The 26,352-nt window shown below is 42.5% G+C and overlaps 1 long non-coding RNA gene across 1 annotated transcript; it reads right to left on the reverse strand.

The window, feature by feature from the left end:
- Positions 1–10,065: 10,065 nt before the first annotated feature.
- Positions 10,066–24,720, reverse strand: LOC140512012 (uncharacterized). Its single transcript, XR_011969748.1, has 3 exons — positions 24,552–24,720; positions 13,163–13,280; positions 10,066–10,638 (listed from the first exon to the last, which is right to left on the reverse strand). It is a non-coding gene; the product is annotated as an uncharacterized lncRNA (long non-coding RNA).
- Positions 24,721–26,352: the final 1,632 nt, after the last annotated feature.

The following is a 26,352-nucleotide window of genomic DNA, read 5'->3' on the forward strand; positions in this document are numbered from 1 at the left end:
GTCTCCAGACATCTGACTCATCATATAGGGGAGCAGCCTTAAACTTGGTCTCCAGAGAGTTCTGTGATCAGAACCCAAGTATCTATCCTTCAGGAATGATTCTGGGTCTAGCTAGGAGACAAGGAACCACTTCTGTGGGTTCAAGGTCAAAAGGTTGGCTCCCACATATTTGTTATTGATGGTCCCAGAAACTTCCCCTGAAGTTGGCTTTGTTGGTGGTCATGGGAATGAGAGATAGCAGCCAAGTCCACCAGAAGAAAGACATTAAAGTTGATTAAGTGTAGGGTCCAATTAGTGGCTGATTCGTGCTGTGTAAAGTTAATTAGCCTCTCCGAAACAACAACAACTGTGTTAATGGTGTGGAAGGAGGTGCGGAGGAGAACGAGCATCAGGAGGAATGATTGGGCTGGTCCTTAATGATGATGTAGCAGGCTCAGGGACTCTAGACACCACCAGTTGAAAATGTAGATGGAAACATTAGACAAACTCTGGAGCAGATTCTCAAAGGATATGCCGTCGTTCCATTGTTTCAGTCCCAGTTTTATACAGCCTGATGTCTGATAGCTTCTATTTGAATTTCTAACAATGGCTGTACTTAGAAAAAAAGAGACATTTTAGAAAGATTCCTATCCCTTATCCAACCCACTCCCTCCAAAAAAAGAAAAGAAATCCCTGGAAAAATGATTTCATTTTCCTCATTTGCTTTTGACTTTGATTATCACTTAGCAGGATTCTGTTAGATGCACTCAGATGGCGTCATTCGCAGAGAGGTCATTATCTGAGGTCAAGGTGGGGGATAATCATTTGAGGAGCTGGGCAGCAGAGGATAAAGGAAGGTTACTGGGAAGATGGGTGGAGGAGCCAGGCAAACAAACTTCCTTTTGTTAAGGGATCCTAGGTTTTCAAGAAACACCTACCTCGGTGTAGTCTTGGCCTCAGAAAGGCACTGGTTCCAGTCCTCCCTCTGTTAAATCTCTGCGTTTTTGACCTTGGACAAATCAATTAATATCCCAGGCATCCCCCACTGGACTCCAAGTCACAAAGAAGAAAAGGATTTGTATCAGTGAAGAGAGTTTCCACACTGGGAATTCCTCCACGTTGATGAAATCACACATCTGGAGCCCACAGAATTTGAGCCAGAGGGGACTCTAGATCATCCAGTCCTCTTACTTTACAAATGTGGAAACTGAGGCCCAATGAAGTACCCAGGGCAGCTGGGTGGCACAGGGATGAATAAAATGCTGGACTTGGAGTCAGGAAGACCTGAGTTTGAATCCTGCCACAGTCACTTAGTAGCTGTGTGAGACCCTGGACTTCACTGATTCCCAGTTTCCTCATCTGTCAAATGAGAGGGATTAGACTTGATAACCCAAGGTCCTTTCTAACCCTCAGTCTATGACCCTATGAATCTGATACCTCTTAGGTGTCCTGACTCCAGAACTTGTCCCTAGTCTTGAACCTTGCATTTTCTTCAGGATACCAGACTAGATGGGAGATAAGGTTTCATATTCAAATTCTTCATTGAAGAGGTAACCCATTTACTTGACTTCATGCTTTCAGTAGCCAGTATCAGATCTACTTCTGAGGGTAGTTTCAATAGCACCAGGCTGGAAGTACTCTGGGTGGTTGAATAAGACCTAGGAAATGTAAACAGGGCCTAGGAAGTCGGACCTGGAGAGTTCCAAAGACCATTTTAGCCTCCTTCACAATTTGCCTGAATTTCTAGTGGCTATCTATGCCTATTATAATTTTGAGCTCTGGCTCTTGAGTCAAAGGACCTGGGTTCCCATACTACACTTGTTAGCTCTGTGACCTGAGGGAAGCCTCTTTTAGGGGGATGCTCGAAGGGGAGGGAAGATGAATTTTTGCCGTTTGAGAAAATAAAATATAATGTTAAAAAGTCATGGGCTCCTGTATTTAGAGCTGGAGACCTTATAGACCATCTATGAGGAAGGTAAGATCCAGAGGGGCCAGTTTCCCTCATCAGAATGTAAGATCACTGAGGGCAGGCTTTGTTTCATTCTTTGTCCTGCCTGACACCTTCTAAGAGCTTAATAAATGTTTGTTGACCGATTAAGTGACTGGTCCAGGGTCATACAACAGGGAGATACACTCCTCATCTCCTTTCTAGGGCCAGGGGTGCTTATTATAATTCCATAGAATTTAGTTTCATTTTATTATTCTTTTAATTTGCATCGTCGTTGTCTTTGTAGTTATTGTTACCTAAGTTCTGTTCCCTTCCCACAACTCTTCCCATTTTTCTTTGAATTCTCGGGATTTGTCCTTTCCTGTGGCATGAAAATATTTTACAGTAGCATTCCACCTCAACACATCCAGAGTCACTTAGGGGTGACATTCGTTAATTACCATAGCCCAGGTAGCTATCGCAGCAAACCATCTGGGTAAAGCTGGCCCATGGATGTATCACTTGCTGTGGGGGGCTCCATGGAGACTCAACCAAGTAGAAAATCAAGATGGTGTATGGTAGTGATGGGTGCCAAGCCAGGTGCCAACCCAGAAAGTGTCTCAGCCCCTGCAATTTTTTTCCTCAACATTACCCATGCAGAGAAAGTCAGGATGTAGATTGCCAAATCTCTCAGATTGGGATAGATCGAGGAGCCTTTGTTCACAGACCCATCTTAAGAGGCAGGGGGTTAGTTGGATGAGATGCCCATTCCAGCCGCAGGAATTCTGCCAAGGACAATTTACCTGTGGCCCCATCTTTTCCAATGCTTTGTCCTCCCAGCAACTGTTCTGGGTGCACAGACTGGAAAAAATCTTTATCTCCCTCTGACTGAATTTTTGATGTCCTGGGAAATTTGATGGTCTTGGTTTTTGTCAGTCTGATTGCCCAGTGAGAGGGGATTAAGAGAATGATTTCCTCTTTGCTTGAAAGTTTTCTTGCTTAACGCTGTCTTTCCCTGTGCACATAGCAGAAAGAATCAATACCATATACAGCTAGCTATTCACTTAACTGCAGGGTCTTGGCTGGAGGAGGGAGAGGCTGGCACATTGACTTCAGTGCCACGGGTTATTCCAAAATAGAGCTAAGAAGAATCTGCCTCCCCCGGTAAAACTGGTGACCTGAGCCTTAATGGCTGAGCATAAAGGCAGAGGCCTGCCAACATGTCCCAGGGTGCCCATGGAGCCCCCCTCTCTTCAGGCTGGGCTGGATTCCTTGTTATGCCTTTCATTGACTTCTTCTGGGGTAACAGACTGGTAACTGCTGTTAATGGTGAGCCGTGAGGCCACACAGGGTTTTCATTAAGCAACTGGGCTCCCATGTGGGGGGCAATGAAACAGACAGTGGTGGGGGTTGGGGGAGGAGGAGACCTTCTTTCCAAATTCTTTCTAAATTGTCTATGTTATTTGGAAACTCATTTCCCTTGGGGCCTCGTGCTGACTTGGGCAGCACTTAGAGTCATCAAGTTGTAGAGATAAAATGCCTTTTTATATGAACTTCAGAGTTTTCCTTAAACTCTTATATAGTAGACAGACTGCTGGACCTGGACCCAAGAAGGCCTGAGTTCAGATTCTACCTCTGACACTTATTAGCTGGTGACTTCGCACAAGTCTTTTAACCCCCACGCCTTAATTTCTTTATTTGTAAAATGTCAACAATTATCTTTCCACTTATTTCACAGAGTTGTGGGACTTAACCAAGATAACCACAGATATTCAGCTGGACGTGCCTCCCGGGCCATCCATTCTAACACTTTCATTTTACAGATAAGGAAACTGAGACCCAAGGATGGGAGTCAACTGCTGCCCAAGGTCATACAGGTAAAACACATTATGGGCAGGATTTGAATCCAGACCTTCCAACTCTAGAGCTCCAAATTATGTAAGATACATTGCAAGCCCATAAAAACAGTGCACAAGGGTCAGTTCTTGTTATTTTAGTCCAACTCTCTCATTTTACAGATGAGGAAACTGTCTTCCAGGATGATGAAGCAACTTGCACAAGATTACCAAGTGAATTAATGGCAGGGCTTGGCCTAGAATACCCTCCCACTGGGCATCTCCTCTTAGGATTTATTTCCTACAAAAGTGACACCTTCTACATGAAGCGAGAATGGGGAAGCTCCTGATTCCTTCCCCAGTCAATCAGATGCCCTCTTCTCCAAAAATTTACTTGAATTTACTGGATGTATTTATTTCTGTATGTGCTGTTTCCCTCAGGAATTGTTGTATTTTTATCTTTGCATTTCCAGTGCCTAGGACAGTGCCTGGAATATAGTAAGAGCCTAGTAAACACTTATGAATTGATTGATTTAGGATCCCCTCTTCCCCCCTTTATGTTTGTGCCATTTCCTCTTTGTTAAACTTCATTTCTTGAGGTCAAGGACCATATCTCATCTACATTTTGTATGTCTCCCAGTAATTGTACTCCTGGCTTCCAAATGGCTCTGACCAGGGTGGAGTGATAGGGTTTTGTCCCAGAGTCTCAAAATGTAAAGAATGCAAGTAGCAGTTGTACTCCTTCAGTTGGGAGAAAGAAATGATCTCAGCACTAAGTTAGCAGGAATAATTAGTTCACCTAGGGAGCAACCAAACAGTAGCTTATTGTCCCAGGCTAGCAGCTGCACCTAAGCCTTACCCAGCTGCCCTTAACAGCAGTAGTTTCTGCAGCAGTAACTTCAGCAGCCCAGGCTCTCCACCATAGGGATTGGTGTCTCGGACATCTCTGCCTGCAAATCTCCACCCTGCCAATATGGCAGTCCTAGAATGCTTCATCTAAAGGATCTCATGTCTCAAGGTCTGAGGTCTCTTCATCCTACAGCAGGATTTGCCCTGGGTGATAGGATGGTTAATTATGGATGTACTCCCAAGTACCAAGTTATACTTAGTTAACGAAACTGAAGGCCCAAATGAATCTCTATGAAGATTGGGAGGTACAGGTCTATGCATCCATTTCTTTGACTCCCAGATCCACCATTTGCTAATTGTGTGAACTTGGCCATCTGACATCATTAAGATATCAAAGGCATAATGGAGAGAAGATATAATTGGAAAAGGAGATGGGCAAGAGTGCGGGAGAATAGCTGAAATGTTATAATAATAATAGCTAACATTTATATAAAGTCTGTCATGTGCCAGACTCTGTGCTGAGGCACTTTACAAATACGATCTCATTTTATCCTCACAACAGTCTTGGAAGGTAGGGGTTGTTATTATCCCCATTGTGCAATTCAGGAAACTGAGGCAGATCAAGCCCTAGAAATGCACTAAATGTTCACTGAATATGGGAAGGTCTAGGTCAGGGGTGTCAAATTCAGATAAAAGCAGGGGCTGCTAAATAGGGCATAAGGATCCCTGCAGGCAACAAGGTGACTTGGAAAACCAAAACCATATGTATTTGTATGCATATATATACACACATACACATATGTGTGTGTGTGTATTGTGTATATATAAATACCTAAGCACTTTAAAAGCAACTCTTGGTGAAGCAGTGGATAGAGAACTGGGCTAGGCGTCAAGAAGACTCATCTTCCTGAGTTCAAATCTGGCCTCAGACACTTACTAGCTGGGTGATCCTAGACAAGTCCCTTAACTCTATTTGCCTCAGTTTCCTCATCTGTAAAATGAGCTGGAGAAGGAAATGGCAAACCACTCCAGTATCTCTTCCAAGAAAACCCCAAATTTGGTGATAAGGAATCAGACGGGACTGAAACGACTCAACAACAGCAAGTTTTTGTCAGGCGTTGGACAAGGCGCAAATACAAGAACAAAGACAAAAAAGGAAAACGTTCTTGCCATCATGGAGCTTAAAGTAATAATGGCATAACTATAGCTAGCATTAATGAAATCCTTTCAGTTTTGCAATATACTGTACAGACATCATTTCATTTTATCTTGATGCAAAAATTGGTGGGAAGTATTATTATGGTCTCCATTTCGCAAGTGAGGAAACTGAGGCAGACTGAGGTTAAGACCTGGATTTGCATTCATGTCTCCTGTGCTCTATCCATTGAGCCACCTAGCTGCCCTTTCTACACATGAGTGCATACAAAATACACTCTGTGACATCCTCCTCAATTTGAAGTTCTCCTCAGTGCTGCAGACCATGCCTCCTCTGTGCCTGTCCCTCCATCCTGTACGACTCTTGCCTGCCTCTTCCTGTAAGTTGTCACTATGCTGGAGGCCTTTCTAGGCTTCTCCTGCCATCACAAGAGTGCCTACCTGATCTTCCCCCACTCCTTCTCTGCCCCTCACCCTAGGACCAGCCTATCTTTCCTTCCTCTCATACATTTCCTTGAATTGCTTTTCTTCTTTGAAATTCCTCATTAGGTCCATGGTGGCCCCTCCTCACCCCTATCGTGAATGTTTCCATTTCCTTCTCTGGGATACTCACTTTTCACTCTACATGGACTGGTTTCTATTTTGACTCCATGTACAAAATACACCCAAGGAACAAAGCCCAAAATAATGAGTACGAGGGACCAGGAAAGGTTCATGGAGAAAGGGGATCTTGAACTGAACTTTGGAGGGCCCAAGGATCCTAAGAGGCAGAGGGGAGGAGGGAATGTAGTCTAGGCATGGAGGGTGAGCAACATGTGTAAAGTCAAGGAGATGGGGGTGGGGTGGGTGGAGTGTTGTGTGTGAGAAGCCGCAGAGAGAGCATTTGGCTGACATGAAGAGTGTGTGTGAGAAGGGCAGTCATGGGTCATGTTTCAACCCCCTCATTTTCTAGATACGAAAACTGATATCTAGGAAAGGTAAGTGGCTTTCCCAAGGTCATACAGGAAGTAAGTAGCAATACTTTGGCTGTGTGAAAAGAATATTCATACCTATGAGATCAAAGGTCCATCAAAGCATGAGTGGAAGTGGTTTTGTCCAAGGGTCCTTCCCCTCCCTGGTAGCTTCCTTATCTGAAAAACAAAGGGATTTAACTGGATGATCTCTAACGGTTCTTCCAACTCTGAAATTTGATGGCCTTTTCAAAAACTCAACAAAGCCTCTCTGGGTCATCAGAAATTAACCATGTTGGAGATCTTAGAAGAGGAGAAGGAAAAAAAAAAGCCTTTCTTCATGTTCCAGAAAAACCCTTCAAACCAAATGTGTTAAAAAACAAAGACACATAAATGGAAAACACAAACACCCAGGTGCCAAAGAATTCTGTGAATTCCAGAGCAGGAAAAGAGGCAAGGCTAAGTATATACCTTCCTCATTGTTGCAATTAATTACCAGTCAGTCCTACAATGGAACTGATAACATCAGGGGAACCACCCTAAAGAGTCTACTTTCTGGATTAATAACTGGGATAGATGGCCAAAGCTCGTTGTAGCAGAGTAGACATGCTTCCCAGAATCAGAAGGTTGGAAGGGACCTCATCAAAGAATCCTCTCTCTACCATGTTTGGTGTGGGATCATTCAACCACTTTTCAGAGACCTCCAGTGAAAGGAAAACTCACTGCAACCCAAAGCATCCCATTCTACTTCTAATTATAAAACAAGAACCCAAACAAGCATGTATTATTATTAAGGAGCTTTTCTTTACGTTGAACCTAGATTTGCCTCCTTCTGCCTATCACTCTTTGCTCCTACTCCTGCCAGTGATGAGATATTGAAGACGTTATGAGCTACTGAGATCCTGATGGGAGGCTAGAAAGGGAGGGTGGAACCAGTTTATAGCAAGGCAGAAATGCCAGGCTAAGGGTTTTGCATTTTTCCAATGGGAAATAAGATGTCACTAAAAGTTTTTGAGTAGAATGCTGTGGAGTAGCCCTGGTTTAACACCTGTTCTGGTCAGAATGTGTATTTAAATGTTCAGAGGATAAAAGATCTTTTCTTTTTAAGAAAAAAAGCATTAATGCCAACAGAAGGCAGGTTGTAAAAACCACAGAAAGTATAAGGTTTAAAAGGAGTGATTCAATGAAAATTTAGTATTGAAAATAAACATTGAGAGGAAATAAAGTGAGTTTCTAAGATGACTTAAAAAATAAAGGAGTGTGGAGTGTGATTGGAAGAGATTAGAGCAGGACAGAGATTCAGTAGAATCTTCTTCCCTGACCCTGTCTCTCTGACCTGGAACAGGAAAAATCAAGGAGGGGAGGAGATTGCCTCCTGGGAAATAGTCAAGATAGTCTTCTTTCAGGAGAGGGACTGGCTAATTAGGAAGACCTGACTCCCATGATGACTTTTAATACCTAAATCACAAATGGCTTTCTGCGAAGCTGGAACAGACTCAGAGTCTGAGGCATCTTGATTCCTGAAAGCACCCTGGGAGAAAGAAAATGAAGGTTTTTATGAACAGGAAAAAAAGAAAGCTGAAAGTCGTTTAAGAAGTCATTGATAAGTTGATTTTCATGATTATACACACAGAAAAACAGGTTTAATGTTTGTATTTGTGCCTGTTTGACTTGCTTTAAGTTCTGCTTTTTTCTTGTCTTGATTTTGCTGAACAAGGTTTGTAAAATGTTTATAACATTTAGGAAATTTTGTAGAATAAAGTTTATAGAAAATTTCTAGTAATGAAGCCTACTGTTATTTTAACAAAGTGTTATATTTTGATGAAAATAGAAGGATAAATTGGGTGAATTGTTAGGATTTGTCTCAGTTCAATGATCTACTCAAGTCTCAGAAAAAATAAAAGACAATTTTAGAATTTAATTAAATTGACTCCAGATACTTTTTTTATCTGTATGACCCTAGGCAAGTCACTTCACCTCTACCTGCCTCAGTTTCTACCTTTGTAGAAATAGTAATAAAAATAGAAATATTAACGCCTCCTTCCCAGGGTTGTTGTGATCATATCTGTAAAGCAATCAGCACAGTGCCTGGCACGTAGTAGGCTCTATATAAATGGTAGCTATTATTTTGTTATTATTGTTTCAAAATCAAGTGATGGAAAATGCTACAACGCAGAAATGAAAAGAAATTCTGAGTTAAAAGTCCTATTCAGAATTCCTATATGAAAACATATTCCTATATGAAACAATACTATGGTCTATAGGTTTATAGGATGGATAAAATGTGGAACCATAATGAATAGCTGTAATAATAAAAATATAGAATATCACAAGTACAGAGTATTCAAACTAAAAAAGCCTCCAATGCCTTCATTTTACAGCTGAAGAAACTGAGACTTAGAGGGAAATGCCATGCCCAAGGTCACATAGGAAAGCCTGGACTCAAACCCAGGTCTTCTTGAGTCCTGAATGTTCCACAGACACACCTGGGCCTCATGGGAGACCCTCACCCTCTTTACTCTCCTGTACCTTAGTTTCTGACTGTCCTCAATGAAGGTGTGATTGGAGGAATCCTAGACAAAGAGACAGGATACCTGACTGCTGGTCCTCATGTTGCTGTGTGACGCTGGGCAGCCCATTTTCTGCTCTGGGCCTTGTGCCTGCCATGTAGGAATCATGGCTACAGCTTATCCCAGTACGAGTGATGTTTTGTGCCTTTCCTACAATGTGCCTCTGAGGGTGCAGGTATTTTTATCTCCATTTAGCAGATGAGAAAAACTAAGTCTCAGAGAAGTGAGCCACCAAAGTCACAAAATAGTATCCGAGCTGGGACTCAAACCTAACTCTTCCAATCCAAGTCCCACTGTTAATGGAATGTCCCATACAGAGGCATCTTGCCTCTGACACTAACTGGGGGTGACCATTGAAAAGGATTCTGGCGTATTTCCATTATACATAATGGTAGCTCTTGGTGTTAGCTATAAACTAGTCCTCATTTTCAGTAAAGGTTCATCTATTCTTTTGTTTTCTAGGCTCATTTTGTCTTTGTAAGCTCTCATTTCCTCATCTGAAAAATAAGGGAGTCAACTCAATTATCCCTCAGCTTCCTTCCATCTCTATTTTGAAATGTAAGGTCTTTTTTGGACATATTTTGTTTTTATATTACAAGTATTTACAAATTTCTCTCTCTCTCTCTCTCTCTCTCTCTCTCTCTCTCTCTCTCTCTCTCTCTCTCTCTCTCTCACACACACACACACACACACACATGCACATACTCCTCTAGAAAGAAAATGAAACAATTAAGCAAAACTAACAATAGTTATCTCATATGAAAGCACACGTTAACACCCCACATCTGTAGCACCTCCCTAGTGATTGCATTTTTATTTTTTTAACAGAAATCTATTTTCTTTCCTTCTTACCCACAACCCCGCTTTTAAAAAAGAGAGAAAAGAAAAGTCGGTTCTTTGTAGCAAATATGCACAGTCAAGTAAAATAAAATCCCTTCTTGATGGCATACAAAAATGTATCCAGCTCATTCTGCACAGGTAATCTATCAGCTCTATCGGGATGTGGATGGTGTGCTTCCCCATGAGTCTTCTAGAATCATGGGTGGTTCTTGTATCGATCAGAGTTCTCCCGTCTTCAAAATTGTTTGTCTTTACAATATTATCATCTAAATTGTTCTCCCAATTCTGCTTATTTCATTCCTTGTTGGTTTGTAAAACCCTTCAGAACTGTGTGTTTTCATACTGACTTTATAGTTCTGGTTCTGCTTCCTTCACTCTGAATCAGTTCACATCAGTGTTTCCATCTTTCATTGAAGTCATCTGTTTCTTCGTTCCTTACAGCACACTAGTAGTCCTCTGTGAATCCATATGGTGTAACTGAGTCGGCCATTCTGCAATTGATGAGCATCCCTTTAGTTTCCAAGTTTAGGCCTCTGTGCAAAAAGAAAAAAAAAGCTGCCACACATATTTTTGTACATAAAGAGCCTTTTCTTAGTTCTCTAATTCCTTTTGGGAATAGGCCTAGCCATTCATAGCAGGCAAAGAGTATGAATTTTGTTTTTCTTTTCTCTAATTCCATGGAGTCATTCTTTGATAATTTGATTGATATGGTATTGATTAAATAAGTTAATTTAGGTAGTTGGTCATTTTCATTATAATGCCTTATTCTACCCACGAACACTGGATATTTCTCTAATAATTCTGTCTTTATTCCTGTACAAACAGAGGTTTGTAGTTGTATTTATGTGGATCTTAATAGACAAACTTCCAAGTATTTTATACATCAATAATTATCTGAAATATAGCTTACCTTTCTATTTTGTTTTGCTAAATTGTGTTGCTATTACATAGAAATACTAACAATTAGTGTGGATTTTATTTTATATCTTTCAAGTCTGATGAAGTTGGTCATTGTTTCAATTTATTCTAGTTGACTCTTCAGCATTTCTTAGATAAACCATTATATTATCTGCAAAGAGAAACGATTTTGTTTCATCTTTATCTATACTATTCTCTCAAATTTCCTTTGCGGTCCTTTGGCGATAGCCAGCAATCCTAGTGCTATGTCAAACAGAAGCGGTAATCGTGGACATTGTTGTCTTACCCTTGATTTTCTAGGAAAGGATTCGGACTTTTTTCCTGTTATACGTATTGGTAGCCCTTGGTTTTAGATATATGCTAGTCATCATTTTAAGTAAAGGTCCATTTATTCCTTAATTTTCTGGTGTTTTTTAACAGAAATGGGTGTTGTATTTTCTCAAAAGCTTTTTCTGCATCAACTGACATCATGATATGATTTTTGTTCATTTTGTCATTAACATGGTTAATTAAATTTATAGTTTTCCTAATATGAAACAAACCCAGCATTCTTGTATAAAAACAACCTGGTTTCAGCGTGTTGTCCTTATGGCATATTGCTTTAGCCTCTTCGCTAATATTTTGTTTAAAATTTTTGCAGCTGCGTCTATCTCTAAATCTATGGTCTTGTGATTCCTACCTTCTATGATGGAATGTGGACGGAATGTGACACTCTGTGTCTGTTCTCCACCCTGTGTGACCCTGGGGAAGCCCATTTGCCTCCCTAGGACTCACTTTCCTCACTTGTAAAATGAGGGCATTGAATCAAATCTAGGGTCCTATCCAGCTCTGAATCTGTGATTGTACGAAATTATGCATTTTTTTGGATGAGATAATGTGTATAAGTGCTTTGCATGCCTAAAAGCTCCTACGGATGACAGCTATTATTATTAATTGTAGGATTGTCATCCTCATCATTATCATTAACTTGAAACTCTTTTCAGTTCCTTGATATTAGTCACTGGGATAAAGTAAAAAAATGATTCCCCTTCCCAGCCCCCACCTCCCGGGTAAGAAAGAGCCCCGAGTAAGAAGGTGACCAGAGTTAGTTATGACACTCAAGTTAAAAGTCTCCTGCAGGAAGGAAATAATTTTTTTATGCTGCCATAAAACTGCCCAGCTCCATCCTGTGAAAATGATGCCTCAGAGGATGGAACTGGATGGAAGATAACAGTGACTGACCGAGGGCTAGGAGGAAGGAGGGGCATGATTTAAATTCATGTCTTTCCTTGTTGGGAAATCAGACCATCCATTCCAAAGTCATCCTCTTGAAAATAACTGGGGAACTTTTCTTCCAAGGAAGCCAATGAGGCCACAGGTGGGTTTTTGCCAGAATTCAGTGCCCTAAATTCCAGCCCCTCCTGAGCAAAGACCTGTCCCTTTAGGAAGTATAAATTTCCCAAAGACAGGGAAATATAAGGAGTTGGAGATTCAATAGGATCAAAAATATGGAAAAAAGTTGGAAAAATATGTAGTACTTTTAGTTGATCAAGGAGGCAGTGTGGCATACACACTAGATTTGAAGTCCAAAGACCTGGGCTCAAATCCTAGCTGTGTGACATTTAACCTCCCCAAGCCTCAATTTCCTCTTCTGTAAAATGAAAGAATAAGACTCCATAGCCTCTACCCTCCCTTCCAGCTCTAGAGCCAAGATCCCAAGCCACTTAACTTCCCCTGGACCTAAATTTCCTCATCTGAAACATGAGGGTTGGATTAAATGACCTTTAAGGTCTCTGCCTTAGGATCTAAGGATCCTATGGTCCTACAGCTGTAGCACTTTCAATAATTGCACACTGCTCTCTCCTGCAAAAACCCTTCTTTTTTTTAAACCAGTGTTCTGCCGCTGATGATAAGGTTGTTAGTCATGAAACACCAGAATCTCCTAAAATCAGAATTTTAAGTGACTGAAAGGTGGCATGATGGGAAGACCCAAGGTGGGTAGAAGTGAGTTCTGGCACATTGCCAGTGGTGACTTGGCATGAGGAGTCTTGAGAATGGCATCATTGTGGTATGGCAAGAAGGCTGGATTAGGCCAGTTCTTCTCCCTATAAAGCGGAAGAGAGTCCTGCTATGTATGTGTTGGTGGACAAGTCGACTCACCTTCCTTGGCTCTCAGTTTCTTCCTCTGTAAAAGGAGGGAGTTGGAACTAGCTGACTTCTGAGGCCCTTCCAACTGAGTCCTGCCAGCTCTACTTCTGGCATCCCACAATCTTGCTACCTGTGTGACCAGAAGAAAAGGCAGGCTGGTCATGTCACCAGAGTGAAGAGGGTAAAATCAGAAAGAAAAGTCCTATACGTAGCAAGATATGCTTGACAACCCTTCACAATCTCCATTCCCCACCCCCTTCCCCGCCAGCTGCATCCCTCTGCACTTTGCCACTATGCCTGAGAACCTTATCATCCTATAAGATCACATCAATCCTAGATCTCACACCTCACCAATAACCCTTGTCCCTGGGACTCCTCCCTTGGATCAGAGAAGGTGGGGATGGAGAGCTCCTCCTAGAAACCCCATATAAGGAGGGCAGTCAGCCAGCCTTGTCTGCACTTCCTGCTTGACTGCTTTCCTCTGCATTTCTCCAGACCCCTCAGTAGGTACTCCCCACCCCACCCCCCTTCAGCTTCCTTTTGTGTGTTGTCATTAGATTGTAAGGTCCTTGCAGGCAGGGACTATCCCCTTTTTTCATATTTGTATTCCCTGCACATGGCACAGTATGTGGCACATGGTAATCCCTTAATCAGCGTTCATTGACTGACTGACTGACTGAAAACAGGTACCCCTCAGGAATGATTGAACAATCTGTGGTATATGAAGGTAAAAGTGTATTACAGGGCTGCAAAATCCAACAAATATGAAGGATTCAGAGAAATATGAGAAGGCTTGTATGAACTAATGCAGAGTAAAGTGAGTGAACCAGGAACAGATGAAAAAAAAGCATTAAAGTGCTTACTATGGACAGAGCACTGTGCTGAGGATACAAATGGAAAAGTGAGAGTCTTTGCTTTCAAGAGGTCACATTCTAATTTGGAGAGATGGCACATAAAGGAGAAAAAGTTACAGGGAGGATGATAAAGTCTATTGGTCCTTATAATAGAGTTGCAAGGGCAATGGTAAAAACCAGGGTCCTCCATCGTGCTAGAGTGATTGTCATCAGCTAAATCCCTGCTCATCCACGTGTCTAAGTGACCATATCCTGAGTATTCATGATGGCTCCTGGCACACAGTAGGTGCTATGCGCATACTTAATTGCATACATGCTTACACATACATGCTTAATTATACTTGTGGGTTGACCGATTGATTGTTGAATTAAATAGTTACTTCCTAGGGCCAGTAAAATGGTGCCACAATCTGTCTACAGAGAGACAGATACTTCAGTGGAACTACTTTCCCCACCCTGCTTTGGTTCATGGATGAAAGAACCCTCTATATTGGGGCCCCTGAGTAATAATGAAAACTCTCATTTAGGCAGTACATTCCTGTTTGCCAAGTGGCTTCCTCACAATAGAACCTTGAGGGAGGTAATGCAAATATATCATCCCCATTTTATAGGTGAGAAAACTGAACCTCAGAAAGGGGAAAGTCTGGCCCAAGGTCACACAGTGAGGAAGTAGCAGAGTTTGGCTTTGAATTCAGGCATCTAGATTCTGGTTTCTGACTTTCCCCTCTCTTCCCTGATGCCTCAGCAGATATGGCTTCTGACAATCAAGTTTATGTCCTCTTTCTGTCTTGTCTGGTTGTATACCATTCTTACCCAAGTTTTTCCAGGAACCCTCTACGGAGGAGCCACTTGATATGGTAGAAGCCCTCCTCTGAATCTTTTGGAGGCCCACTAGTGCTACCACCAAGTTAGCCCTCTACTCTCTCTCTCCTTGTCTTCATCTACAAACAGCCCATCCTCCTTTTCTTTCGTTTTAAAAAATGGTTTTAAATAGTGACTGATATAGTTTGTTTTTATATCACTTTCATTTTTAATAGATCCCTTCTCTCTCCTCTCCCTCATTGATTCCTCCCAATAACGCCATAAGATAGATAATACAAATGCCACAATGAGGAAATTGAAGTTCAAAGACCTTAAATGCCACTTAGAGTTAAGTGGCAGGGCCCGGACTCAAGCCTTCAAACTCGGGGGTCTTTTCTTTTTTACTTCTTTTTTTCTGTTTTTTTTTTCAAGCCTCTGTGCTCTTCCCAGCACCCTTGTGGTGCCTGGCCAGCCCTGGGTAAAACTTACATACATTATTCTGCTGGAGATAACCCAAAAGGTCTCACAGCTTCCTGGCTGCTCACAACAACAGCCCCAGAGCAGTCACAGGAATTGAGAAATAAAGACAAATTGGGCAGAAATGAGGAAGGAAATAGCATGTTAAGTGACTATTTTTTTTCCACAGCTTGCTCTGTTCTGTACAGATAGAGCCTCAGAACCTTGAGCTGATTACAGTGGAACAATTTGATTGATCAAACACAGAAAGATTTCTATCAACTTGAAGACTGCTCAAATCTCTGAGTATTTGGAAACTGGAGATTCAGTAACATCCCTGGGAGATTTATGGCCCTGACAACTGTTAAGCATATTGAAGATGGGTGTTATCCTCTTCTGGGGATCCTAGGATTTTAGAGAAATGGAAGAAAGCCTAGAACTTGGAATATCAGCACTAGAAGGGATCTTAGAATAGAATGTTAGAGCTGAAAGGAGTCTTAGAACATAGGAGACTAGAGCTGGGTGGAGGAGATACCTTCCAACCAAGAACACAGAGGAAGGTACCTTAGAAAGATGGATGGCCAAATAAAAATGAATGGAACCTTAGAACCTGGAATATTAGAACTGGAAGGAACCTTAGAATAGAGAATATGACAGTTCAAAGGGACCTTAGAACACAGAACATGGAATATTAGAGCTGGAGATAGGTGACATAGCTTATGACAAAGAATATTGGACAAAACATATGACAGAATGTTGGAGCTAGGAGGTGACTTTGAACACAGAAAGTCAAAGCTGAAAGGAACCTTAGAACTTAGAATGTCAGAAAGAGAAAGCAACTTAGAACATGGCCTAGAACATAGGACATAGAACAGAGAAAAGATCTTAAGGCATAGATGTCAGAGTTGGAGAACTCTGTCATGAATCCTAGATATTACAATATAAAATTTAGACAGAGCTGGGTTTCAGCTCCTTCATTCTGAGTCCCAAACCAGAGTTCCCTCCACTGTACAGTGGGATCTCCTCTTAGAGATGAGACTTTCAATTTCCAGATGCTGATCAAGATTTCATTCTAACCAGGTATGTGGTGGGAGCAAAGGTTGAGTTTGATGTGGTTGAGTCAGTTACCACATCTTCACAGCCTCAGCCCTAAGCCACCCTCCTTTCAGCTCTCCCCTTCTAGGTTTCACTTCCGTTCTTGTGTCATCTGGTCACCAACATTACTTATACCTTCTGGGGTGGAGTAAGGGAGGGTGAGAGAGAGAAGGAGGAGCATCCTGTTAAATATCCTTCTGCTCCAAAACTCAGAAAATATTGTTGGCAATTCTGGTCCAATGTAACCATCACAGAGAAACAGGGAAAGGGTGAAGTGAGGAGAGAGGAAGAGGGAGAGAGAGACAGAGACAGATTCAGAGAGAGAGAGAGAGAGAGAGAGAGAGAGAGAGAGAGTCAGAGAGAGACACAGGGAGAAAGAGACAGAGAGAGAGAGAGGAGAGAAAGAATAACAAAAAACTGTTAAGTGGCTTTCCCCTCCTTAGGTCTAAAAATAGAAAGCAAAATTTCTGATACCCCAGGCTCCTGGGCTAACCACCAGGCACCACAGCTAGACGACAGATGTTTTTGATTGTGTCGTGCTGCCTTGGTCCATTTCAGCCTCTGAAGCCCGGTACAAGTCCCCAGGAATAAGACTAGCTCCTATTCCAATCACATTTTCCCATTTACAAAAATGCTCTCCTCAACACAACCCTATAAGCAAGACAGTATAAATATTATTGGGCAGCTAGCTGGTGCAGCGTATAGAATGCTGGGTCTAGAGTTAAGAAGACATCTTCCTGAGTTCACATCTGACCTCAGACACTTACTAGCTGTATGACCCTGGGCAAGTCACTTAACCCGGTTTGCCCAAATTTCCTTATCTGTAAAATGGGCTGGAGAAGGAAATGGCAAACTGCTCCAGAATCTTTGCCCAATTGGGTCATAAAGAGTAAGACATGACTGAAATGACTCAGTAGAGACAGTAGGGATTGTTACCCCCATTTCACAGACAAGGAAACTGAAGCTTAGAGAGCGGAAATGTTTAACCTGCTATCACACAGTAAACGTCAGAGCTGGACCTGAACTGATGCGTCTTGACTTTCAGCCCTTATGGCATGACAAAAGACTTCAAAAGGAGAAAGAACAGTAAGGTGCCAGAGTTTTTTTTTTTCATTTCTACTTCATGGATGGAGGGAGAGAGAGAGAGAGAGAGAGAGAGAGGATGAAAGGATAAGAGAAACAGAGAGAGATACACACAGAGACAGATACAGAAAAACAGAAGAGAGACAAAGGAGAGAAAGACACAGAGACAGAAGGACAGCGATAGAGAGAAAATACTCCTACAACTGAGTCCCTACCCTCCTAGCTCTAATAAACCTGGCTAAGTCTCATCCCCTCATTGAGCTTCTGTTTCCTCACTTATAAAATGAAGATGATGACACTTTGCTACATCCCTCACTGGGGAGTAGGAAAAACCTTAAAAATCTTCAGAAATATTGTGCCAATTGTCATTCTTCACTGTCCATACAGGAAGACTAGTTTGAGTGGGGAGATCACCAGAAAGCACCCGTGGCCCCATGCCTCCCACTAGTTCCTCTCTCCTATGTAAAATGTGGAGTTTGGACTTCATGATGTGAAAGACTTTCTGATGCTAACCTTCTAGTGAGATAGCTTGGTGCTGAGATAACAGCACTGTGCTGGAACTCAGGTGACCTTGATCCCAATCTTCCACTGCCATGACCTTGCTCTGAGACCTTGAGCAAGTCACTATACTTCTTGGATTAGGAGGGAGTGGGATCCATTGATATCAAAGGACCTTTCAGAATCTAACAGTCTCTGGGGCTGCAACCTCATGAGAACCAGCAGCAGCCCCAGCAGTAGCAGCAGCAGTAATTGCTGCAGAAGTAGAAACAGCAGGAGCAGCAGGGAAAACCAGTGGAGAGGGCCTTTGTGATCAAAACAAAGGAAATGGTAATGGAGAAAAGATTCCCTTGATAATTCTGTCCCCCTAGAATGGGTGGACATCACAAGGAGGCAGCCCTTTGGCACAAGGTAAGGAAGAGCTTCCTGACAAGTGCACGCCAACGATAGGTCAAGATGCCTTGAGAGACAATGGTTCCTGAAACTGTTGATAGTCAAGCAGAAGCTGGCTGACAGCTTATTGCCAGATGAGTTTCTCTGTCAGGCACAAGACTGGACTAGACTAAACCATCTCTAAAGCCTCTTTCAATTCTAAGAAATCTAGGATTTTGTTATTCACATTGTAATTAATCTACAAATCTTTATGCCATTCAAGAAACATTTACTGACCACTGAGTATGTGTAAGATACCATGATGGATTCTATAGACTCAAGAAATATGGCCTGGTCCTTATAGATTTTATAGTATTGCCTGGGACACCAAGCTAATGTTCATTTGAAGAGAGGGGAAGAGTGCCATGGTGGATGGAGAACTGGACTTGGTGTTAGAAAGAGCTGGATCCAAATCCTGCCTCAGAAACTTAGATTCCCTGCGATGCTGGATGAATCCCCTTAACCTCTCTGAACCTCTCCATTGTCACTGCTACAAAATGGTACCTGCCTCTCAAGATTGTCAAATGTGATCATGAGAGTAGAATGGAGAACTGACCAATGAGAGTCTAATCTTTGGAGCACATGGATATTTGGTGAGATCACTTCTGGACAAGCATAGCAGAGGGCCCTCCTCTCCGGTTTGGACCAGGATTCTATGATTATTTCAGCCTCTTTGGTTGACTACAGAGCCAGAACTGAGCATGAATACCAAAGATTCCTAGGAGGGTAACTCTAGCTGTCTTCTGCCCAGTCATGATGGAGGCAATAAGCCTCCCAGTGGGGAGAGTAGCAGCACTAGCATAGGTAGCCTGCTGGGCCCCTCCAGGGCTGACAAGAAACCATAAATGAGCTCATGGAGCTGCTGTTGCTTCTGACTCGGTGGAGTCTGTCTAGACTCTCCTACACATGTCCAAGTTGCCCAAATGTTCAGTCCAGTGTAGCCATCCACCTGGGCTCTCCTCCTACCAATAGCTTAGTGATTTTTAAATTTTTTTCAGTGTTGGGAAATGCCTATTGAGAAATTCCCTCTACCGATGGAGACCCTCACCTCATCTGGGTCACTGAATAGTTAAGTGATTTGCTCAGAGTCACCACCAGTATGTGTCAGAAATCAGGACTTAAACCCAGGTCCACTGGCATACTGCTTCTCATTATATTATTAATTAATAAAAAGTAATATCATCTTATCAACAAAATGATAATCTGCATTTCTATAACATGGATAAAGTTTATAGAGCACTTTTCCCCCAGCATTCTGTTAAGTAGACTCTCTTGATGAGGAAACAGTCCCAGTAAAGGGGCAGAGGCAGGATAAGTCCAAGTGTTTGGATTTCAGGACCAGGGCTCCTTCTCCTATACACCCCTCCCCCCAACACATGTTACTGGAAAACCTTCCTGAGTGAGATATGGGTGCTGTCAGCCACTAAAATTGGTGGGCTCTGACTCTGATTGGCACAGGGCGATGAGTCTGGGAAGGCCTCAAGGAGCCTGTGGAATAAATGCAGTCTTCTCTCCCCTCCCACTCCCCAAAAATGTTTCAGGAGAACAAAGCGTTCTTTGCACCATCTCCCCTCCAAGTGTCCCAGGTGTTCAGTCTAGTGTAGCAATGTACCCAGGTTCTCCTTGTCATCGGCACAGTGAGCTGGTGCCTGTGATGCTAGACTCCCAGCCTCCTGAGATGAAACAGGTGCTGTACCCTGGCAATTAGGAGAGCTAGCAGCAGGGCAGGAGGCCCAGCCTGATAGACAAAGCTGCCAGGATTACATCATCTGCTGGTGCCCAGGCTTCATTAATTCTCTGATGAATGCAAGATTGGGAGAGAATTTTCTCTGTCTCTGCTTTTTTCTGTCTCTGTCTATCTCTTTCTGTCTCTTATCTCTCTATCTCCCTCTCTTCCCCTCCCCCAAATAGCTCAAAGGCACAGTAATTACATTTGTCTAAAAATGCAATGATTACAAGCAAGGACCTCTAGCATCAGTACAGTTAGCATCTGTCTTTCACTTCAGGGGACCCAAGCTCCTCCTGGGCCCTGTACCCAAAGACCACACTGGCAATGCTGTGTCATCGCTAATGTCATTGCTAACTACTAATTTACCTATCCAATTTGTCCCTTCCCACAAGTCACAAAGGGAGGTTACTCAATTATTTTCATCCAGCTGAAGGCTGGTGTTTACTTCAAGCTCCCCAGCAACCTCCCCCCCTTCTTTCCTTCTATCATGGCATTATGCAATGAAATGGTGGGGGCCTTTATCATTGGCTAGAGTTTTCTAAGGTAACTGAATCATATTCAGTTGGTGAATTGAGTGCTTGAGTGAGGCCCCTCTCACCTGAAGGATGTCTTTTAAAAGGGATGACTAGAGGTATACAAAATTATTCAGGGCAACACTTTTTGGTAGTTGCAAATAATTGGAATTGAAGTAGCTTCTGACACACACTAGCTGTCCCTTAACCCTGGACAAGTCACTTTGCCTATCAATAGCCCAGCATAAAGAAGAGCGGCCTCTCTGATGCGGTAGAGAGACTTTCCTCATTGGTCGTTTACTGCACTATGAAATTACAGGTCTGGTCAAAACAAAAGAACTGGGAACTCGTTGAATGTCGAATGGCTGAAGAAATGTTGTCCTCTGTATATAATGAGGTATCCTTGTATCATAAGAAACCACCCTTTCATTGGGAATTCCCTCTAGTTGAATCATAGGTCCAGTCTGAAATAAAAATAAGTTGTGAGGAATTCAGAGAAACCTGAGAGCGCTTATGTTAACTGATATAGAGAAAAGAAGAACCAAGAGAAAATTTACACAATGAATGAAAAATGAAAAAAAAAAAGCATTTAGTAGGGGACAAACTCTATGCTGTGTTGGGGAAACAAACACAGAAGTGAAGATGTCCTCAAAATACTTATATTCTAAGGAGAGACAGCAGACATTGGGAAGTAGAGGTCAGAGCAGGTAACTTTGGCATCCAGAAAGTTAGAGGAGTGGTGAGTGGAACTATTGGAGCCCTTTGAGGGCAGGGGGTAAGAAGTTCTGGGGACAAAAAGAGGTAAGAAATTCAGGGCACAGTCTCCAGTCTGAGTGGCAAGGCAGCTGTCCAGGATGTTCAAGAAGAAAGCTAAGGAGGAGGGTGAAAGGAAAACATCATGGAAAGACTTCAGAACTAAAATCAGTGCAGTAGCCTATGGCTGATTCAGAAGACTGATTGATGTCTCCTGACACAGAGGTGGTAGGCTATAGGTGTGGAATCATGGCCAATGTGTTGATTAGTTTTGCCTGGCTCTATTAATTTTTTATAAGTGAGGGGTCTACTGGAGGTGGCTCAGGAGTCACTGAGGAGTGACATAACAGTGATGTTAAAAAAGAGAACATGAATAAAACATTTTTCAAAAATTTGAAGGCGAGAGAGAGGGTGGGGTCCAGGCGCTATTAAAAGGAGCGGAGCTGAGCCAGAAGTTAAATGCAACCCTGCTGAGAACCAGCACCCAGGAGAGTCTCACCAGGTGTCCATCTGAAGAGTGCTAATTGGGTAGTTTGTGCCTGGTTAGCTTAATCTGTCGGAGTGCTAATGAGCCCAAGGCCAGGGGTTCAGTTCCCATGTGGGGCAGCTCTGCTCCCTGGCCACAGATGGCAACCCTCACTACTGAGAAGCATCTGTGACGGGGACTGGGTGAGAGAGCGTAGATGAATCCATGAAAAAACCTTACTATGAATGGACAAAAGAACTCATTTCCCCCTGCCTGGAATACATTCCCTTCTCTCCACCACCTCTTAGAATCTCTGTTGCAGCATTATGGGATAAAGTGATGGGGGCTTCTGCCCATCCTTAGAGTCTTGGAAAGACAACTGGATGATATTCAAGGCCAAGGTTGGTGCCTTTGGATCTTAAGAGTAAGGGATTACACCTTTATTGCTGGAAGGGACTTTTGAGGTCCAACCCTCCTCATTTTACAGATGAGAAAACTGGAACCCAACAGAGCCTAAGATCTTCCCAGGGTCACACAGCTTGTAAGTAGCTAAAGTAGGATTTGAACTTGGGTCTTCCTGACTCCAGGTCTGGCGTTCTAAACACAGAGCCACCTACATGCCCCATGTAACATATTATATAGCATAACATTATACATAACATTATACTACATATTATATATCATTATGTAGTAATAATTACATGGTAATAATATACATAGCATATATTACATATAATAAAATATACCTATAACTATATAAATGGTTGTTTCTTTCCCCTTCCTCCCCTTCAAATAACCCTAATTATAATTATCTATGATTTCTACTTATTCTTGCATTTATTTTTATTTTATCATTATTGTATTTATTTTGCCTCCATCCAGTAGAATGGAAGGTCCTTGAAGGCAAGGGTTGATTTCATTTTGATTCAGTATATGAAGCACCCAACCCCTACAATATGCAAGACATCCTCGTTGTTGGATTGAAAACACAAACTATAAAAAACAAACAAAAATCCAACAGACCCTCTAAATAGAATCCCATTTTGAGGAGGTCCCTTCTCAGATCTAATCCCATGCCTTCACTGAACTAATGAGGGTGTCCAGGTCCAGGGAGGTAAAGGGATTTGGCCACCACCATACACCTCACTCTCCTGCTTCACAGCCCAGGGCTCTTTCCTTTATGGTACATGGCCTCTTGCAGAGTTTTTGCTTTGTTTTTTAGGCCGCTTTTCTTAGGTAGGCCCAGGTAGAATCGTTGCTTCGTCCTGATGCAATTCAACTTAACAAGCATTTATTAAGTGACGACCATCTGCAGATAGGAACTGAAGGTACAAAGTGAAAAATGATAAAAAAGGCCTGTCCTCAAGGAGCTTATATTCTACTGGATGGGGGGAGGATAGGGCAGGATACAGGGGGTGTACAAAAGAGTAAGTACAATGTATGTGGTGTGAGGGAAAGACTCTGGATTTAGAGGCAGAGAACCTGGGTTAGAACTCCAGCTCTGCCACATACTACCTTTATGACTCCAGGTGATTTACCTCAACTCTCTGGGCCTCAGTTTCCTCATCTGTAAAATGAGAGCAAAGGTCCCTTCGAGCTCTGAAGCTATACATCCTATATATCACACCAAGAAAGAGAGAGTGATAACAACTTGGGGAAGCAGGAGAGACCTCAGATAGGAGATGGTGCCCAACCTGAGCTTTGAAGGGAGCTAGGGAATCTGAGAGGTGAGCTGGAAATGTTCCAGACATGGGAGATAGTCTGTCCAAAGGCACAGCAGTGAGAGATGGAAGGAAGGTCCTATTGGGAGACCAGCAAGCCAGTTTAACTAAATTGCAGAAGGCATTAAATGTATTTAATATATAGTAAGCATGGGAGATGAGTGGAAGTCACACCATGAAAGGCTATAAATGGAAAGGATTTAGACTTTTCTCCTAAAGGCAGTCTCTGCTATTTGGAGGACCTGCTCCCACCCTTCCTCTCACTATATCCCTGAGTAGCTTGTTGACCAGAACATTCTAAGAATGGAAACCCTGAAGCTCAAGATACTGGATAGAATACTGGATTTGTAATTTAGAAGACCTGGGTTCAAATCCTAGTATAGGATAATGGTGAGACTCCATTGATTATCCCATCCACTTAAAAGTAATTATCTTTGGGAGCCAGGTACCCTAAGGGAGAGACAGGAGGCAGCATGTGTCCACTGAGTCAAACCACTATCACCACCTTAATCACCATCTCTTCTCAGATCTTGTTGGAAACAGCTGGGTCCAAGGCTCTTGGTATTCCCCAGCCTACCAGACCTGCTTTCACCCCAGTCTTGAAACCATATTTGAAGGGAGAAATCATTGTAGAGAGGGTACCCATCTTCTTCCTCACCACCAATAATAACTGCTGACCAATTTTCACCACTGGGCAGAGAAGCCCAAGAACCCTGGGCTTGATAGCACCTCCCAGACCACTAGTCCTGCTTCCAGCCCAGCCCTCACAGCCTTCATCTGAGCAGGCAACTCCCATGGAGAAAGAACCCATCAACTGTCAACCAACTGCCACTGACAACTCAGGCAAGGCCCCTTGAGGGAAACCCAGGAGGCAGCATGTTCCAGACAAGGCAAACTACCATCTCCACCATTTATCCACCATTTCCTGTCAGACTCCAATGGAGGCAGTCCATGACTCCAAATCCAAAAGCTTGGGAATAACAATACATCCAGCCTAATACCTGTAGCCATCATCCTGGGAATCAGTGCCTCTGAAGATCCAGCCTGGCAAGGGCTCCTACAGTTACTATTGTCACACCCATTGAAGAACCAGAAAAGAAAGTTCATGCCACCAGATTCCTTGGCTCTGTCAAATGGCTTATCATCAGAAATTTCCAATCATTTCAGTGGAAATGGCATTAAAGAAAAAGCTTCACTGCTGCACCCTAAGGACTATGGGACCTTTTCATCTGACTTGTGGCTGAAACTTTTCATATAATGTCTCACCCATTAGAATGTGAGTTCTTGAGAAGAGCAACTGTCTTACTTTGTATTTGTATTTCCAGTTAAGTGATTAATAAATGCTTTATTCATTAATTCAATGAACTGAATGTGTACAGGGCCTGTACTCCTCCTTGAATCAAAGTCATTATGTGAGAGACTTGTTCACTCCCTAAGGAATGTGTACGAAGGGGAAGAACTCTTTCATAACTAGAGATGAGTATTCTGAGAGCTGGAAGTAGAGAAGGAATGGGTCATAGAAAACAAAGTTAGGTCGTGGGGAGACAAGTGGCAATAGAGAAGAGAAGACAGAAGTCAAAGAGGGACGTTAGCTCTATGGACATCTCAAAAGATAATATCCATCACTGTATCCACACTCAAGAACCGAGAGAAGTCTCAAGAAAAGGTCTGCTCTTTCCCAAACAGCCCATCTTGGTGCTTGTCTATTCAGGACACTTTAAGATAATCAGCTATTTCATTGCCCAAATGTTTCTACTAAACCTGAATTTCAGCCTCAACCACAAAGAGGCCAGGGGCTAGCTGGATATAGATATAATGTAAATTTTGGCAGAACACTCAACTTCTGCCTAAATGTTAGGGATTTTCCTAACTGGGGGGCTCAGAGTGATTCTGACCAAACTCATAATGTTTTGTCTAAAATAATCTCCCTAAAACTAAAGAGAAGAGAGCTAGGGGACCCTAGGGACCATTATATTTCCCCTATGCTTGAAATGAGTCTAATTATTTTATTACAACAGAAACTTCCTAACTGGTTGATCATCACAGCACCACCATCCTTTCATTCACCAGATTTGTAAGCTTGGTGTCATCCTCGACTCCTCACTCATATCGTTCTACTTATCCAGTCTGTGGTCATCTTGTCATTTCTGTCTTCATGGTATCTCTCATATAAGTCCCCTTCTCTCTGCTCACACAGCTGTTGCCCTAGTACAGACACTCATCACTTCATACTTGTAGTAGCCTTTCTGCTTCATCTCCCTACCTTAAGTCTTTATTCCAGTCCATCCCCCACTTAGCTACTAAAGTCTTCTACTACTAAGAGTGACCATGCCAGTGGGCAGCTAGGTAGCTCAGTGGATAGAGCACTGGGTTTGGAATCAGAAAAACTCTTCCTGAGTTCATATCTGGCCTCAGATGCCTACTATATATGGGTGACCCTGGGCAAGTCACCTAATCCTGTTTGCCTCAGTTTCCTCATCTGTAAAATGAACTGGAGAAGGAAATGGAAAACTACTCCAGAATCTTTGTCAAGAAACCCCAAATGGGGTCCTGAAAAGTAAGATACAATAACAATCTCAACATGCTAACTCTAGATGAAGACCTAGCAAAGGAGACTGAGGATGAGAAGTCATATAGGCAGGAGAACTGGGAGAGTGGTGTCCCAGAACCTAGAGAGAAGAGTATATCACAGATGAGATCAACAGGGCCAAAAGATGAAGAAAGGTCAAGAACTGAGACTGAGAAAAGGCCTTAGATTTGGCAATTCAGAGATCATTGGTAGCTTTGGAGAGAGCAAATTTT

This window comes from Notamacropus eugenii, chromosome 6 (genome assembly GCF_028372415.1).
Source record: "Notamacropus eugenii isolate mMacEug1 chromosome 6, mMacEug1.pri_v2, whole genome shotgun sequence".
NCBI classification, from domain to species: Eukaryota; Metazoa; Chordata; class Mammalia; order Diprotodontia; family Macropodidae; genus Notamacropus; species Notamacropus eugenii.